The 18,472-nt window shown below is 38.3% G+C and overlaps 1 long non-coding RNA gene across 4 annotated transcripts in view; it reads right to left on the bottom strand.

Annotated features, from left to right (window-relative positions):
- LOC102152662 overlaps nucleotides 1-18,472 on the bottom strand; it is a 65,176-nt gene that overhangs the window by 26,792 nt on the left and 19,912 nt on the right. For 2 of the 4 annotated variants that reach the window (XR_005362597.1, XR_005362598.1), the window contains 3 exons: nucleotides 5,640-5,680; nucleotides 3,272-3,484; nucleotides 533-653 (listed from right to left, as the gene is read on the bottom strand). This is a non-coding gene — a long non-coding RNA (uncharacterized LOC102152662). Of the gene's footprint in view, nucleotides 1-532; nucleotides 654-3,271; nucleotides 3,485-4,000; nucleotides 4,066-5,639; nucleotides 5,681-18,472 lie in introns of those variants that run through there. The other 2 variants (XR_005362596.1, XR_005362599.1) reach the window with 2 other exon arrangements.

The raw sequence follows: 18,472 nt of genomic DNA, 5'->3' as shown, positions 1-18,472 counted from the left end.
GATATTTCAAATTATGGTGTTCTTCCTTGATGTGCCTGCACCTATTTACTTTTATAGTCTTCAGATAGTTATCCAATATATTTTTTCTGGGTTTGGTAGATGTTGTATGTAGCATGAAAGAAAGAGTGAAGCATGATTACTCCTTTACATATTTAACCACAACCCACAACCATTTTATTTAAATTTAATTAATTTAAATTTAAATAGCCACTGTGGCTAATGGCTACCATATTGCATGGCACAGTTCTGGAATGACTAATATAAAAACAATTATGAATTTCCTAGATTCATTAGAATCTACCATTTGAGTTCTCTGGGAGAACTGGAAAATGCCTAGTGATCAAATTATGAATCAAATTCTGTCAGGACACCATGGAAATCATTTCTAAAACAAAGATGAAAGATTTAAAAGCATGAAACAAGCTCATGATTTTTATAATATCAAATTTATAACTAGAAACATAAAAATCACTGTTAAGAGTACATAAAGTATAGAGAAAACAGGAGAATTTGAATTATTCATTTGCATTACCAGATAACAATTTGGTAATAAGGCAGTCATCTAAATGACTTGATTTTGATGTAACTCTGAGCAGAAGAAACCATCCAGTATTTTATTTGATGATATTACAGTAGTTTCCTAGTCGTTTCATCTGTAACATAAATCAGCAAATATATATAAAAAAATAGGCAATGGGTCGTATGTGCCCTAATTTTAAACTTAAATTTTGTTTTATGTAGAAATTTTAGTTACAAAGAGAATTGGTGATTAAGTGCAGATACTTTTATAATTTTGGTTCTTAAACCTATATTCCCTATAAAATATTTTTTCCTTAACAAGTTGCAAGGTGACCATAAAACATGATAGATGATAGAATTCACTTTATTTTTAGGATGCTGCTAAAATGCTTTTTAAAAAAATATTGCACCCTGCTACAATGTTGTGTTGAAGAATAAAACTGAGGAACTGTTCTGTAATGACTGTTATATACTGTAATGACTGTTATATACTTTTAGTTGTTAGCCCCCCAAGGAATTGGTGGTCAACTCCCTTATACTGAATTCTGGGCCATAAATTCAGGCATTCTGGGACAGTTTTAGTATTATATTTATGATTGTATATCCCTTAACTATTGACATGTCCTATTATATTTATTTTCCTGTTGTTTAAATGGAATCAAATGTATATTTAAAGCCAGTGATGGGGGTGTGTGTGTGCCTGGGTGGTTCAGTGGTTGAGCATCTGCCTTTGGCTCAGGTCATGATCCTGTGTTCTTGGGATCAAGCCCCACATCAGGATCCTTGCAGAGAGCCTGCCTCTCTCTTTGCCTATGTCTCTGCCTCTCTCTGTGCGTGTCTCATGAATAAAAAATAAAATCTTAAAAAAAAAAAAATAAAGCCAGTGATGGGTGTGCCTGGGTAGCTCAGTTGGTTGAGCGGCTGCCTTTGGCTCTCAGATCATGATCCCAGGGTCCTGGGATGGAGCCCCATATCAGGCTCCCTGCTCAGTGGGCAGCCTGTTTCTCTCTCTGCCTGCCAGTCCTCCTGCTTGTGTGTGTGTCTCTCTCTCTCTCTCTGTCAAATAAATGAAATCTTTAAAAAAAAATAAATCCAATGATGATTAAATATCAATTTCCACTGTCAATGATTTAGGTAAATCTTAGGAAGAATAGATCTTGTCTCCTAGATATTCAATTGTTTTCATTTTGATATTGAAAATATGTCCCTATTTTCGTTTTCATTTCTCCTATTTAGTTTTATATAGTTTGGTAGAAGTAATAAGAAAGCAGAAAACCTCAGACAAAACCTTACTTCTCAGTATTTCTACATTAATCAAAATTAATTTTATAGTAATGTATAAGTTGCCTTGACAATTATGAAAACTAAGTAATACACAAAGGGAATGATTGTGTGGAGCCAAAAGCTTGCCCTGTGCATCACAAGTCACACTCAAAGATTTTTTCTTGGGAATGTTTAAGGAAGTCTCCAAATTTTCAAGCTCTTGAAACATGAAATTACCAAAATATGCCCATTTTCCAGGAGCACTACTATTCTTCTCCTTTGTAAGTATTTGTTGACTGACTACAAAATTTGACAAAATTTTATTTTCATGAAATTTACACTCTAGTTTCTCTGCAATTTATGCCTTTGGGTAATTTGAGATTGATTTTTTTTCTTTTAAGATTTTATTTATTTATTCATGAGAGACACAGAAAGAGAGTGGCAGAGACATAGGCAGAAGGAGAAGCAGACCTCCATGCAGGGAGCCTAATGTGGGACTTGATCCTGGGACTCCAGGAATACGACCTGAGCCGAAGGCAGATGCTCAACGGCTGAGCCACTAAGGCATCCCAAGATTGATTGTTGAACCTGATTGAACTGGGTACCATAAGTACTAATAATCTGGGAAAAATTGCTGCCCACATTTGTATATCACAACTCTGGAGATTAAGAACATGTTTCTTACTACATGTTCTAGATAGTCTCAATATAGATGTTCTTGAATATATTTTGTTTTATTTTAGTACATACAGGTCCTTTTACAAAATGACCCTTTAATCTCATAGCCACAGATCTTTCTGATACTGAAGGACCTCATGAAAACCCATACATAAGATTTTTCTTTTTTGCTTACTACTATACAAGTAGTATGTGTATAAATACACAGATATAACAAGGGAGGTACTATTACTCAATATAAGTTGGTCCTGAGAAATAAGAGATGCAGGAAGATGAGAAAGTCAGATAAAATAAACTATAATAATTTTTGCTTATATTCATCTAAAGAGTGTTTGTGACCCTAATTTACAATGTGAGGGGGATGGGGGTGTATTTCACCACACATCCACCAGTTCTTTGGACACATGCGAGTGTGCTGTAAGTCAAGTCAATTCTGACACTATCTATTCAAGACAGTATCAGATTTCACAGGTTGAGGGGTCACTTTCACAAAACTGTTCTCCCTCCACTGCTCCCCCCTCCCCCAATTTAGAGGTCTTGCCAGTTGCAAGACCAGGTTGTCAGCTATATTTCTGACTTGACTGGCTATATATAGCCAGTCACCTCTTCCTGGAGTTTGATTAATTTGTCAGAGTGGCTCACAACTCAGAGAAACATTTTACTTACTAGAGCATTAGATTAATTATAAAAGAATATAACCCAGGGACAACCAGATGGAAGAGAAGCATAAGGCAATGTATGGGGAAAGGGTGAGAAACTTCCATGCTCTTTGAGTGTACCACTCTCCCAAAATCTCCATGTGTTCACCAACCTGGAAGCTCTTCAAATGCTGCCCTTTTAGATTTTTATACAGGCTTCATTACATAGGCATGATAGGCTAAATTGTTGGCTGTTGGCCGTCAACTCAATCTCCAGACCTCTGTTCTCCCTAGAGATCACGGGGGTTAGAGGGGAAGGCTGAAAGTTCCAACTTTCAGATGGCAGGCTTGATTCCCCAGGCAACCAGCTCCCATCTTTAGGTGACCTATGGGCATTCCAAAAGTCACCTCATTAACATGAAGAAACATACTTTTATCAGTCTCCACACTTAAAAATTCCAAGTGTTTTAGAAGCTATGTGCTAGAAACGGACAAAAACCAAATATATATTTCTAATTATAAATCACAAAATCACACTAACTTATGGTAATTATCTCTAGGTTTTTAGGACACTAATGTGGAAGCCAAGAAAAATTAAGGCATCCCACCTAAAGTTTAGCATTAACACAAGTACAGCCATCTTAGGCCCCTGTGAATAAGAGCTGAAATTTACATTACTTCAGTTACAGGAAGAAGACAGTTTACAGCTTAAAGTCCTAGAAAGCCCCATATTAGAATAAGAACAGAGCCCAAGCCAAGGGCAGGAAGCCCCTATTAGAATAAGAACAGAGCTCAATGCCCTTGAAAGCCCCATATCAAAATGTAAACAGAACTTGAGAAATTCCTCTACCCCTTCTGAAAATCCCCTAGACCAGCCTATAAAAAACTAAGCTGAAACCCACCTTGGGGTCCAAGTCCCTGCTCCGCTGTGTCGGGTACACTTGGACCCAAGCTCGAGCTTGTAAATAAACCCTCGTGTGTTTGCATTGGTGTCGGCTCCTTGGTGGTTTCTCGGATTCGCAATCTTGGGCACAACACTAACTGCCCCTAAAAATGTAAATGCAATATAGTGTTCTTTCAGGATGTCTATGTTTTAAAGTCCATTTATTCCTCTGGTATGAAAAGTAGTGAATCATGTGAAGTTCTAAAAGTTTGCTTACTTCACTAAATCCTGACATGGAAGATAAGTTACTGATATGTGTACACAGAGAAGAGCCCTGAGAGGTTAGAGAATTGGGAGATGGTATTACATCATCATGTGGGAATGAAGATGGTTTCCTCATTGCTAGGCTGCCCCTTTGATCTTAAGATGACAAGGAGGCTGTGTACCCCTCTTTTATAAGGGGTACATTAAAAGGAAAAAAAAATGAACAGGTGAATCTGGACTTTGACTTTAGAGGGAGGTCCAAGCAGATAGGACATTCAGGTCAAGAAGCTTTGATGGCAAATACCAGTAAGGTGGCTGTGTCGTTTTGAGGACTAGGCTAGGATGCACACTTTTGGAAATTCTTTGGCTGGCAAAGTAAGTTAGAACTCTGGTGTTAGACTTCTAGAGGTATTGGGCAAGAAATCAAGGGACAGACCTAGGACAGAATAACAAGATATTAAGTTCTAGTAATCTAGCTACTAGAAAAAGGGTATGATATTCCAAAAATATATTTTTGGTTTTTTTTAAAGATTTTGTTTATTTATTCATGAGAGAGAGAGAGAGAGAGAGAGGCAGAGACATATGCAGAGGGAAAAGCAGGCTCCATGCAGGGAGCCCGATGTGAGACTTGATACTGGGACTCTGGGACCACGCCCTGAGCCAAAGGCAAATGCTCAACCACTGAGTCACCCAGGCATCCCCCCAAAATATATTTTTGGATGTCTATCCTGTACCAGATACTGCTTTACTAAAGAAAATAGGCAAAGTGACTACCTTTGTAGAGCTGACCTTTAGTGGAGAGACAGAAATTAAACAAGATGAACTTGTGAAATATTTGGCATTTTCTAAATAGTGCATTAGGGGGGAAAAAAAACCCACAACAGAGAAGGAGATAGAGTGCCATGGACGAAATATGTACGCAACTTTTGTGTGGTTAGGGAAGTCCTCACTGAGAAGGTGATATTTGAGAAGGGTACAAGATTAGAGTGACCAGCCTTGAGGCAATTGTGATAAGCTTCTTTTGGGGTTTTTAATAATTACTTGAGTATAGGTAGGAATAGTCTCAGGGTCTGGGGTAGTGATGGAATCTTGTGGTTCTTAAGTGGTCCCAAGCTTTGAAGATTAGGAACTCTGGTTCATGGAGTTGAGAAGTCTTATTTATACAATAACCATTAAGAGGTGAAAGGACTTAAGAATCCATTTGAACATCTGCTCCTGGTCCGGTTGGCACCTGGTATCCCTAAGAAATGAGGGACCTAGAGAATGGTTACAAAAATTAGTAAGATTTAAGTCAGTAACTAGGATGAGAGAATGGCTAAATCAGAAAGTCTAGAAGCAAAATGGGTAACAGGGAATCTTCAGGAAGAGCTTACTGTGCTAAACTTGATACATACCATCCAGGTTGATCTGTAGCCCCCACTCCTGGTAGAGCTTTCTGGAATATAAAATATAAACTTATGGTGATTTTTGCCATTTATAGCAGATCGAGCAGATCCACATGCTCGAGTCTGACTTGGGTAGGGTTGCCAGATAAGGTATAGGATACCTAGATAAATTTGGATTTTAGATAAACAATGAAAAAATTTTTATTATATATGCTCCAAATATTACATGAGATATACTATGGTAAGTATGTATACACTCAAAATTTGTTGTTTTTCTGAAATTCAAACTTAATTGGGCATATTTTCTTTGTTAATCTGGTAGCCCTAGATCTGAAGATCATTTGGACGTCCAGATCTTGGTGGGCCAAACTTTGAGGTATGTGTTGGAAGCCAAGACCTCCTTCCTCTTTAGTAGTATTTTGGTTCTTAGAGGTATTAGCATCCTCCAAATCTGAGGACTTAAAATGGATACTTACAGTGATCTTTTTAGAAAATTCTACTGTTTATAGCAGTGGTATATATAATGGCTGGTGATGAATTGTATTCCTCTAGAGCAGCATTTAAACTTTTAACAGCATAGAACTTATGTAGGAAATATAAAATCAGAGTGGTACTAGGAATCCTGAGCCATACCTAATGGGTTTCCCCTTTATCTTCTGTGATGGCTCCTAAAACATGTCTGTGAAAACCTGGGACTCCATGGTATTTACTTGGAAAACCATTGCTTTAGCATCAAGAATTGGCTAAAAAGATCATCAGTCATTTTTGAAAACTTCATTTCTACTGTGTTTGGGATCAAGCATTCTAAATACTTGAGTGGGAATAAGGGAATCTAAAGGAATGAGACATTTTTTTTTTTCTAAAGAAAAGAAATGTAAATGCAATGTTTTTCTAATGGTGAGAATGTCTGGGGAAAATATATTAGTTTGGCAGGGAGGGAAGCTCCATCTTTCTACCACCTACACTTTTTTTTGGCCATTATCTCTTTCATTATAATGCCCACATTATTTTTCTTCATAAAGAATTAGACTCTATTTTATTCCTAGCACAAAAGATGTAGCATGCATTTTTATTTGCTTTTGATTAAAGTCTCACCCATTTTGAAGATCTGTAGATAATTACTAAAAGAGTTATAGGTCACTTAAGAATACTGAAGTACATCCAGACAATACATATGCTATTTTAATTAATTTTCTATCAGTTCTTTTCTTTGTGCAGTTGTCATTGTTGAACAGTTTAAAAGCCATATGAACATACATAATTATAGTTGGCTTTAGAGTGGGCAAGGCCATGTGGAAAATGCTATCTTGAGGAGTCAGATTTATATTGTGATTCTTAGAATTCACTTCGAGAATAATGTGTTAGAATCAAGTGTGTACTCCCAAATTAGGGATATCATCTTATTTCTGACTTATTTTCAAGTTAAAATGCTATTTAGATTTGACATGGAATATATTATCACAGAATAGGCCTTGACAATCGTAATTCAGGCAAAACTCAATGCTGGAGAGTCTCAAACCACGGTCCTAGGCTTCCCTTTGCCAGGATTCCTCCTCCATTCTTTCCTTTCTGTACACATTCCTTTCTATCCTGTTTTGTCCCTATCTTTTCCTTTCCTTCTTTTCTTTCTCACTTGCTCTGTAAGTGATCTTATCCATTCCTATCAACATCCTCCTTCCCTCCACCCAAAATAAATATTCCTGGTACTTGATTTTATCCCTACTATTCACAATGGGAGTATGAGAAGGTGGGCTTGGCAAATCAGCTGCTAATGCCTGGATTTGAATTAGAGGTCAGTGACTCAAAGAAGCAAGGACAGTAGAAGTTTATCTGGATGGGAAAGCAAGCTTCCAAGTGTATATCCTGAGAACAGTCTGAACTGTGGTGCCAGTAGCCATATTCAGCATCCGGAGCCAGCAGTGGCAGCTGCCAAGGCCTCAGTAGAGGAACAACGGCATGATTTTTACTTATCTTGGCTGACCAGCATTTTGGGATTTTTGTTTATTTTCTTGGTGTGTTTTTTTCCAAACTCCTTGGAAATTCCATGAGCTATCTAATATCTTTTCAATAAATTTCTTTTCTATTCACATTACCCTGAGTTGGTTCTTATTGTTTGTTGATTGCCATGATGCCCGGATTCATAATTTTAGCCCAAACTTCTTTTCTAAACTTCAAATCCAAATGCCAACTTAAAGTTTTCACTTAGATGTCTTACATTAGAGTCATCTCACACTAATGTATCAAAAACTGAACTTATATTCATTTTCCAAGCCTGATCTTTCCACCAGTCTTCCCCATTCTACCTTTATTCACTCCGGTTAGGTTGACATCTGTTGGGTGGTGGATTGTTTACTTCTATGTAGCTACTTCAGGCCAGAGGCCAGCAAATAGCCATAACAACTGAGTGGAGGAAAGAAGACCGTCTGAGAAGGGATCAAAGTTAACTTCTCAAGGAGCTGCTTCACTTGTGTCTGATGGTGTGTCTGTGTCCACCAGTGTTATCTTGTGATACCCATGCACATCCCTCCAGCCTGGCATCATGTCATTTCTGTCTTTGCTGACTATGCTACAGACCCACTGGTTATTGTTCAAGTTCTTGAACATGCCAAGTTCTTTTCATTATCAGGCCCTTACACAGGCTGTTCACTGTCTTTGAAAAGCTCTTCTCTTCACTTCACTAACTTCTTTCCATCCTTTAGTTTAAATAGTATTTATTTGTCTTCTCTGATCCCTAAAGCTAAATTATATCTCCTGGTATTGTCTTTTATTTTCTCCTAGGCAGCAACTACTGATGTGGATCTTTCCAAAACACAATTTACAATCCGGGGTGCCTGGGTGGCTCCGTCAGTTAAGCATCTGCCTTTGGCTCAGGTCATGATTTCAGGGGTCCTGTGATCGAGTCCTGCATCAGGCTCCCAGCTCAACAGGGAGTCTGCTTCTCTCTCTATCTCCCCTCCCCAACCCTGCTTGTGTGCTCTCTCTCAAATAAATAAATAAATAAAATCTTAAAAAATTTTTTACAATCCTTGAACTTATACTAATGAGTGCTAAAGTAGATGATGTATAGGTGTTTTGTGTTCCTAACTCACAAGGTCCCCTACTTTTTCCCTGGTCTAGTCCCTTACCATTTCCCCACCTTTCCCCTAAGACTTGCACCATCAACCATTCTCTCATCGCTCGGTTTTTCTTTCCATTGATCGTTTCTTTTAAGCCTATGAATATAAACACACCAATATCCCAGAATCTAAAACATTACACACACTAGTTCTTTTAAATCTGATTTCTCTTTAAGTTGTCTCAACTCTCTCATTTCTTTAACTGCCAACCCTTTTGAGATCATGATATATACTATCTACCTTTACTTCTTCATATTTTACTCTTTCCAAGCATTTAAATATTGTTTTTGCCTTTACTTCTATCTTAGTTTCCTATGGCTACTATAACAAATCACCACATACTTGGTGGCTTAACACAACACAAATGTCTTCTCTTACAGATCTTGAAGATGGTGTTCCAAAATCAGGTTCACTGGGCTGAAACCAAGGTGTTGGCAGGACCTTATTCTCTCTGGAGACTTTAGGAGAAAAATCTGTTTCATTGCTTTTTCCAGCCTCTAGAACTGTATTTGCCTTTTCAGCAGCTAGTAGCCATCTGTATTCTTTGGCTCGTGGACTCTTCCTCTGTCTTCAAAGCCCATAGTGTAGCATCTTTACATCTCTCTCTCTGCTGCTGTCATCGAATCATTTTTGCTCTTCTCTATTAACTCTCCTTCTGCATCCCTTCTCTAAAGATACTTGTGATTACATTTAGGGTCCACCCACATAACCTAGGGTAATCTCACTTCAAAATTCTTAATTTAATCACATCTGGAATTTGAAAGGGCCATTATTCAGCCTACCACACCTTCCAAGAAATCAGTTCATCAGATTTCTAATCACAAACCTGATGGCATTACTCATCCTTTTCTTTTCTGCTTCTGTGTAGCATTTAACAGTGTCTCTGGCTTCTTGAAGCACCCCTATGTCTGGCTTCTGTGTCAATACTCCTGTTTCTCTGACAACCATGTTATGTCCTTCTCTTCCTCTCACTTCTAAATGTAAGTTTTCCTGAATATTCTCTCCTTAATTTCTCCTTTCTTGCTTTCTGTACTACCTTCCCTGACCAACTCATCCACTCCCATGACTTCTTCATCTTCATATCCTGGTTAAATCTTCTTCAGGGCTCTGGCTCTCATTTCTAGGTGCAGGCTAGACTTCTTTCAGACAGACAACCTTGAGGTTTAGTAATGAGACTGAATTCATTACCAAACTCTTTAAACATCTTCTGCCTCCTTAATCAGCATTGCAGTTAATGACTCCAGCATTCAGAAGAATAATCAAACCTCTTTCTCTTGCTTTGTCTTGGCTACTACCTTATTTCAGGTCCTAACTGCTTCTCATATGAGCTATAATAGTAATTTCGTAGCAGATATTCCTCTCTGTGATTTTTAGCCTTTCTTTGCTCCTAGAATCAGCTTTCTAAAGCCTGGCTGTAATGAGTGCAAATTTTGCATTAAAAATCCTTTGTGCTCTGTCCTTCTCCCTGTCAGCAAGTTCTGATTAAAACGCAGATTTGTGAGGGGTGCTTGGGTGGCTTAGTTGGTTAAGTATCTGCTTGTGGCTCAGGTCATGATCCCAGGGTCCTGGACTCAAGCCATGCTCTTGGTTAAATCTCTGCATTGGGCTCCTGCTCATCAGGGAGCCTGCTTCTCCCTGTGTCTTTGCACCCTGCATGCTTTCTTTTTCTCTCTCTCTCAAATAATAAATAAGATCTTTAAAAAAGCCATATTTGTGGACTTCAAGGCTGTCTCCAACTTTATTTCAAGTGTAAACCTATAGACGTATCCCCCACCTCTCTATACTCACTTTAAGTCCTGCTATAGCCTGGTAAATGTGCAGAGTTCATGCCTCTGTGTCAGTTTATTATATTCATTTCTTCATTTTTCTTTATGAAAATCTCACAATGTGGACCTCCAGGCAAAACACAATATGCATGATAGCTAAGTATATTTTAAATTTAAATAATTATTCAATATTTTCTTTGCTTTGCCATTGCATAGAGCTAGTATTCTCTGGTGAGCTTTAGTAAGTAATGCCCTTATCAAAATTGGAGGTCCTACCTGCATTTTCTGTTATTGAAAGGAAGGTGAAACTTAGCCAAAGGCCTAGTTTAAAATCATTCAGTTCATTCATTCATTCTTTCTTTACCTTATACATTAATTCTACAACTCTTTACTGAATACCTACTATGTGCTGGACACTGTTCTAGGCACTGGGGGATAAAACAAGCAATATTAATATGGTCTTTGCATTTCTGGAGCTTACAGATTAGTGAGGAAACAGTATTAATGAAATATACCAAAATAAAGTCAATGATGTCTGTGTCAAGTACTAAAGAAGAAGAGCACTTTTTCTGGAGTTTATCAGTGGGGTACTGACCTAGTTGGAGTTCATAAAGGCTTCCCTGAGGAAATAATGAATGAATAGCAAAGAGGAGGAAGACATTCTCAAAAGCCCTTATCTACATTCTTTTAGTTTCAAGTTTTTATTTAAATTCCAGTTAGTTTACATACAGTGTAATATTAATTTTGTGCGTAGAATTCAGTGATCCATCACTTACATACAACATCCAGTACTCATCACAATCAGTGCCCTTCTTAATACCCATCACACATTTAATCCATCCCCCACCCCACCTATCTACCCTCTAGCAACCCTCAGTTTGTTCTCTGTAGTTAAGAAGTCTGTTTTATGGTTTGTCTCTCTTTTTCTTCTCTCATGTTCATCTGTTTTGTTTCTTAAATTCCACATGAATGAAATCCTATGGTATTTGTCTTTCTCTGACTTACTTATTAGGCTTAGCATAATAGTCTCTAGCTCTCCATGTCATTGCAAATGGCAATATTTCATTCTTTTTGATGGCTAAGTAATATTCCTTTGTCTCTATATACCAAGTATTTTTTTATCCATTCATCAGTTTATGGACATTTGGGCACCTTCTGTAATTTGGCTGTTGTAAATAATGCAACAGGGTGCATGACCCTAGACCCTAGACCACTTACACCATACATAAAAATAAATTCAAAATGAATGTAAGACCTAAATGTAAGATAGGAAACCATCAAAGTCCTAGAGAAGAACATAGGCAGTAATCTCTTTGACATTGCCCATAGCAACTTCTCACTAGATATATCTCCAAAGGCAAGGGGAAATAAAGCAAAAATGCACTAGCATAAACACTAAGGTCCATGAATGACTTTAAATCAGTATTTTTGTATCCTTTGGGTAAATACCTAGTGGTACAATGCTGCATCATAGGATAGCTCTATTTTTAACTTTTTTGAGGAAACTCCATATTGTTTTCCATATTGATTGAACTGGTTTGCATTTCCACCAATAGTGTAAGAGGGTCCCCTTTCTCCATATTCTCACCAATATCTGTTATTTCCTATGTTATTAATTTTAGCCATTCTGGCAGGTGTGAGGTGATATCTCATTTTGTTTTGATTGTATTTCCCTGATGATGAGTGATGTTGAGCATCTTTTTTGTATGTTTGTTAGCCTTATGTATGTCCCAGTGGACATAGGAAAATGTCTATTGCTATCTTCTGCCAGTTTCTTATCTCAGTTATTTGTATTTTAGGTGTTGACTTTGTAAGTTCTTTATATATACTGGATACTAACACTTTATCAGATGTATAATTTACAAATATCTTCTTCCATCCTAGAGGTTGCTTTTTGTGATTGTTTTCTTTGATGTGCAAAAGCCTTTCATCTTGATAAATTTCCAATGGTTCATTTTTGCTTTATTTCCCTTGCCTCTGGAGATATATCTAGTGAGAGGTTGCTATGGGCAATGTCAAAGAGATTACTGCCTATGTTCTTCTCTAGAATTTTGATGGTTTCTTATCTCACATTTAGGTCTTTCATTCATTTTAAATTTATTTTTGTGTATGGTGTAAGTGGTCTAGTTTCATTCTTCTGCTGGTTGCTGTAAAATTTTCCCAGCAGCATTTATTGAAGAAACTATCTCTTTTTCCTTTGGATATTCTTTCCCTCTTTGTCGAAGATTAATTGACTATAAAATTGTGGGTCCATTTTTGGGTTCTCTATTCTGTTCTATTGACCTATGTGTCTGTTTTGTGCCAGTATCATGGTGTCTTGGTGATTACAGCTTCATAATATAGCTTGAAATCTGGGATTGTGATGCCTCGTGCTTTGCTTTTCTTTTTCAAGATTGCGTTGGCTAGTCAGGGTCTTTTGTCATTCTATACAAATTTTAGGATTCTTTGTTTTAGCTCTGTGAGAAATGCTGGTGTTATTTTGTTAAGAGTTATATTGAATGTGTAGATCAGGGATGCCTGGGTGGCTCAGCAGTTGAGCATCTGCCTTTGGCTCAGGGTGTGATCCCGGGGTCCTGGGATCAAGTCCTGTATCAGGCTTCCTGTGTGGAGCCTGCTTTTCCCTCTGCTTGGATCTCTGCCTCTCTCTGTCCATGTCTCTCATGAATAAATACATAAAATCTTAAAAAAAAAAGAATGTGTATATCGCTTTTGGTAGTATAGACATTTTTAACAATATTTGTTCTTCCAATCTATGAGCATGGAATGTTTTTCCCTTTCTTTGTCTCTTCTTCAATTTCTTTAATAAGTGTTGTATAGTTTTCAGAGTACAGGTCTTTTGCCTCTTTGGTTATATTCCTAGATGTCTTATTATTTATATGTTTCTAGGAATTTATCCATTTCTTCCCGGTTGCCCAATCGGTTGGCATTTAATTTTTCTTAATATTCTCTTATAATTGTTTGTATTTCTGCAGTGTTGGTTATAATCTCTCCTCTTTCATTCATGGTTTTATTTATTTGGGTCCTTTATCTTTTGTTTTTGATAAGTCTGGCTAGGGGTTTTTTTTTTTTTTAATTTTTATTTATTTATGATAGTCACAGAGAGAGAGAGAGAGAGAGAGAGAGAGAGAGAGAGGCAGAGACACAGGCAGAGGGAGAAGCAGGCTCCATGCACCGGGAGCCTGATGTGGGATTCGATCCCGGGTCTCCAGGATCGCGCCCTGGGCCAAAGGCAGGCGCTAAACCGCTGCGCCACCCAGGGATCCCTGGCTAGGGGTTTATCAATTTTTAAAAATTTTTCGTAGAACCAGCTTATGGTTTCATTTGTCTGTTCTACTGTTTGTTTTGTTGTTGTTGTTGTTATGTTCTTTCTATATCATTTATTTCTGCTCTAGTCTTTATTATTTCCATTCTTCTTCTGGCTTTAGACTTCATTTGTGGTTCTTTTTCTGTCTGCTTAAGGTGTAAAGTTAGATTGCATATTTGAGATTTTTCTTGTTTCTTGAGGTAGGCTGGTATTGCTGTGTACTTTCCTCTTATGACTGCTTTTCTGCATCCCAAATGTTGTGGACCATTTTGTTTTCATTTTCATTTGTTTTCATGTATATTTTTTTAATTCTTCTTTAATTTTGTGGTTGACCCAGTCATTATTTTGTAGGATGTTCTTTAGCCTCCATGTATTTCTGGTCTTTCCAATTTTTTTCTTGTGGTTGACTTCATGTTTCATAGTGTTGTGGTATGAAAATATGCATGATATGATCACCATCATTTTGTTCTTGTTGGGGGCTGATTTGTGACCCAGCATATGTTCTATTCTGGAGAATGTCCCATGTGCACTTGAAAAGACTATATTCTGCTACTTTAGGATGAAATGTTCTGAATATACCTGATAAGTCCATTTGATCCAGTGTGTCATTCAAAGTCATTGTTTCCTTATTGATTTTCTGCTTAGAAGGTCTGTCCATCGCTGGAAGTGGGAGTGTTAAAGTCCCCTACTATTATTGTATCATTATTAATAGTCTTTTCTGTTTGTTATTGTTTTATATAGTTGGTTGCTCCCAAGTTGGGGGCATAAATATTTACAATTGTTAGATCTTCTTGTTGGATAGACTCTTTTATTATGATATAATGCCCTTCTTCATCTCTTATTACAGTCTTTGGTCTACATTCTAGTTTGTTTGATGTAATGTGGTTATTCAGGCTTTCTTTTGACATCCATTTGCGTAGTAAATATTTCTTCATTCCCTCACTTTCAATCTACAGGTGTTTTTAGGTCTAAAATGAGTCTCTTATAGACAGCATGTCAATGGGTCTTTTTTTATAGTCATTCTGACACCCTATGTCTTTTGATTGGAGCATTGAGTCGATTTACATTCAGAGTGATTATTGCTAGATATGAATTCAGTGCCATTTTATTACTTATTTTGTCATTGTTTCTGGGGATTGTCTCTGTTCCTTTCTAGTTTTTGCCACTTTGGTCTTTCTTTACTACTCAGAGTCTTTTTTAATATTTCTTGCAGGCCAGTTTAGTGGTCATGAACTCCTTTGGTTTTTGCTTGTCTGGGGAACTCTTTAGCTTTCCTTCTATTCTGAATGATAGTCCAGATGAATACAAGTGTTCTCAACTGCATGTTTTTCCCATCCCACAGGCTGAATACATCATGCTGCTCTCTTCTTGCCTGCAAAGTTTCTATAGAGAGATCTTTTGCTAACCTTATTTGTCTTCCCTTGTAAGTTAGGGACTTTTTTTTTTGTCTTGTGGTTTTTATGACTTTTTATTTATATCTATATTTTGAAAATTTAACAACAATATGTCTTGGTGTTTGTATGCTTTTGTTGATTTTGTTAGGAATTCTCTGTGCCTCCTCTATTTGGATGTCTGTTTCCCCAGATTAGGGAAGTTTTCAGCTATAATTTGCTCAAATAAACTTTATGCCCCCTTTTCTTTTCTTTTTCTGGGACTCCTATGATATGAATGTTATGCTTTATAGAGTCACTGAGTTCCCTAAGTCTAACTTGTGTTCCAATGTTTTTCTTCCCCTTTTCTTCTCAACTTAATTATTTTCCATAGTTTTATGTTCTATATCACTTATTTGTTCCTCTGCTTCTTCTATCCCTATGGTCATTACATCCAGTCAGTTTTGAATCTTGGTTATTGCATTTTTCATTTCAGCCTGATTAGTTTTTAGATCTTTCATCTCTGTGGTAGGTGACTCCCCCATGTCTTCTATGGTTTTCTCAAGCCCAGCTAGTGTCCTTATGATTCTTGCTTTAAATTCTGGGTCAGTCATATTACTTATATCTCTTTTAATTATATCCCTGGCCATGACCTTTTATTGTTCTTTCTATTGGGATGAAATTCCTCCATCTTGCAATTTTGTGTAGGTCTCTATCTTTCTCTCTGTGTTAGGAAAGCCTAATGTTTCCTGCTCCTGAGAGTAATGGCTTTATGGAGAAGAGGTTATATACTATCCAGGGCCTAGTGCTGGAATTGTCACTTGTATATAGTGTATGCACTCTTAATTTGTCTTTTAGCTGTTCTTTCCCTTAGGTCAGTCCTCTTTAGAGTTTCTCTTTGCCTGCAGTGTGGAGTGTTTGGACCTCAGCCAGAGTTTGGTGAGTTTTAACTAGGTATACTCTGGTCAGCTTGTTAATAAAGACCAGATGCTATTTCCTAGAGCTGAAGCTCTGTAGCACTCTGTGGTCAGACTTGGTGCTTGCAGGGGGTTTATGCACATTTTCTGGGGCAGGGGATCACTGTTCTGGTTCTCAGGTATACTTGCCCAAGCAAAGCAGCACCTCAAGAGTGCAAGGGAATGGGGGTTGGTATAAGTGGTTTAGGCTGCAAGTGTTGCTTACTGAAGTTAGTTTGTGCTAAAGGGCTGGGTCAAAACAAAGTGGGACCAGCTAGGTCCCAGTTCCCCTGAGAGGAGAGTTTGTGTTTGCGGCTGTCCAGCAAGACTTCCAGAAGTGCAAACAATCTCCCCTTGTGTGTCCCAGGTGTCCCTCAGATTGCTGCTTTCACTCGTTGTCTGAGCCATCTGCCTGTCTGGCAGTGCAGTACACCTTGGGGTATATCCTATGGCAGGCCAGCTGAGTTTTGAAACTCCAAACTTTAGGGGACCTAGCATGGCAGGGACCTGCACTGTCCTGTGAGGGAGGGTCTCGCTGCACTGGAGGTGATGCAAGTTTTTCCTAGAAGGGCAGCTGACCAAAGCACAGTGTCATGGGTTTGTGGTAAGACACAGGAAAAAGTCAGTGTCTGGGTTAGCTGCTCTTAGGAGGTGTCTCTGTGCCTATGCTGGGGGTCAGGAGAGGGAAATGGTGCCTGCCAACTCTTTTGTCCCCAGAGAGGCAATGCCACCTCTCCCAGATGCTCCAAGAAGGGGGAACCATCTCTTCCAGTGTGTCCCAGAGGATCTGCAGATCATGCCATCTGTGCCCTGGGCTCTCTGCCCTCCTTCTCCACGGAAGCACTACAGTGCTCTCAGGGCTCCACATCCACCATGCTGTAGACCTCAAAAACTCTTCTTTAAGCCTCCCTGAATTGTAAAAGCTCACAAAAGTCAGCCCCTTTCATTTTCCCAGTCAATGGCTTGGGGCAGTGTTTTCATTGTCCAATCCCCTGTGTGCTCCTCTGTCTTGTGTCTCTCTCTCACCTCTCTCCATAACCAGGGATCCTTCCCCTCCACAGGATCTGCTCTCTGTTTCTCCCCCAAACCCTGTCTCTGCACCTCCTACTTTCCACAGAGTGGCTTCTTCTCTCCCTCTAGTCGTGCCGTTTGTTCTGTCAGGCCTCAGATCGATTTTTTGGCTATTCAGAATGATATAAAATTTATCTAGCTGTGTTTGAAGGATAAGGCAAGCCTAGGGTCCTCCTACTACTCCACCATCTTAGCACCTTCTGCTCTTATCCACATATTACACAGAGATTAATTGGGAGGTCAAAAACTCACCTCAAATATAAAGTTAGGTACTAATTCTGAATGTGCAGATTGTTAGATGTAGAAATTATGTCTTTGAAATATACCTAGGATGATAGAAATCCATGCTAAGGCCAAAAGTGGTATTAAGAGGTAACATAGTACTTGTAGTGGGTGTGCTGATGTGTAGCATTCTTTATAATGCTATTTGTAATCCCACAGCTTTGTGAGAAAGGTTTATATGTTTTGCTTTTCCAAAGTATTTCCAAAGTGTTCCATAGACACAATTCTTACTTCCTCAATAGCACCTGGTTTGCTTATTATTTACTCAAAAGCTACAAAACAACTTGTTCTATTATATTAGTGTTTCTTTCCTTTTTAACCCCTGAGATCAGAGAGTTAAGTGTTAATTATGCTCCATATTTGTCATCATTGTCATCATCAGTGTATAAAATGTCTCCTGTTTCATTTTATTTTATATTTTCCCCTATCTTTTTTGATACCTCCTGTTCTACCGCTTACCTCACATTGTCTCTTTAAATATTCATGTATTCTATGCAGTGCATCCAAATGAACTTGCTATCCACCCCAAGATTCTACTCATTTCTAGTCTACAGGTCACGGCTGCTAGGGGATGTCGGGGATTCCATCTTTCAGATACCTCTGGACTCTACCTTTCCCTCCATCCATACTGCCATTTTTCAGGGGTTCACACACTTGCTATTATTTCTTGCTCTATTGTAACCGATCTCCCTAAGTGTTTTTCCTAATTCTAGCCTGATTTGCCAAATGCAGCCAAAATGATTTTTCTAAAACACAAATCTGGCGATGTCACCCCTCTGCTTTAATATCTTCCCTTGCTATTTTTTTGGTGAAAGTCCTCAGAATGATGTCAAGGCTCCTCCATTCTCACCCCTGTCTGCAGTCACTGTACCTTTTCATAAGCACACACTATGCCTGCAGATTAAGCTACCTGGCAGGTCCCCATAAGTACCTCTTGTTTCTTGCCTCTGTACCTTAGAAGATGGTGTTCAAAATGC

Source organism: Canis lupus, chromosome 7 (genome assembly GCF_011100685.1).
Source record: "Canis lupus familiaris isolate Mischka breed German Shepherd chromosome 7, alternate assembly UU_Cfam_GSD_1.0, whole genome shotgun sequence".
NCBI lineage: Eukaryota > Metazoa > Chordata > Mammalia > Carnivora > Canidae > Canis > Canis lupus.
This window is presented reverse-complemented; position numbering and strand designations above follow the sequence as displayed.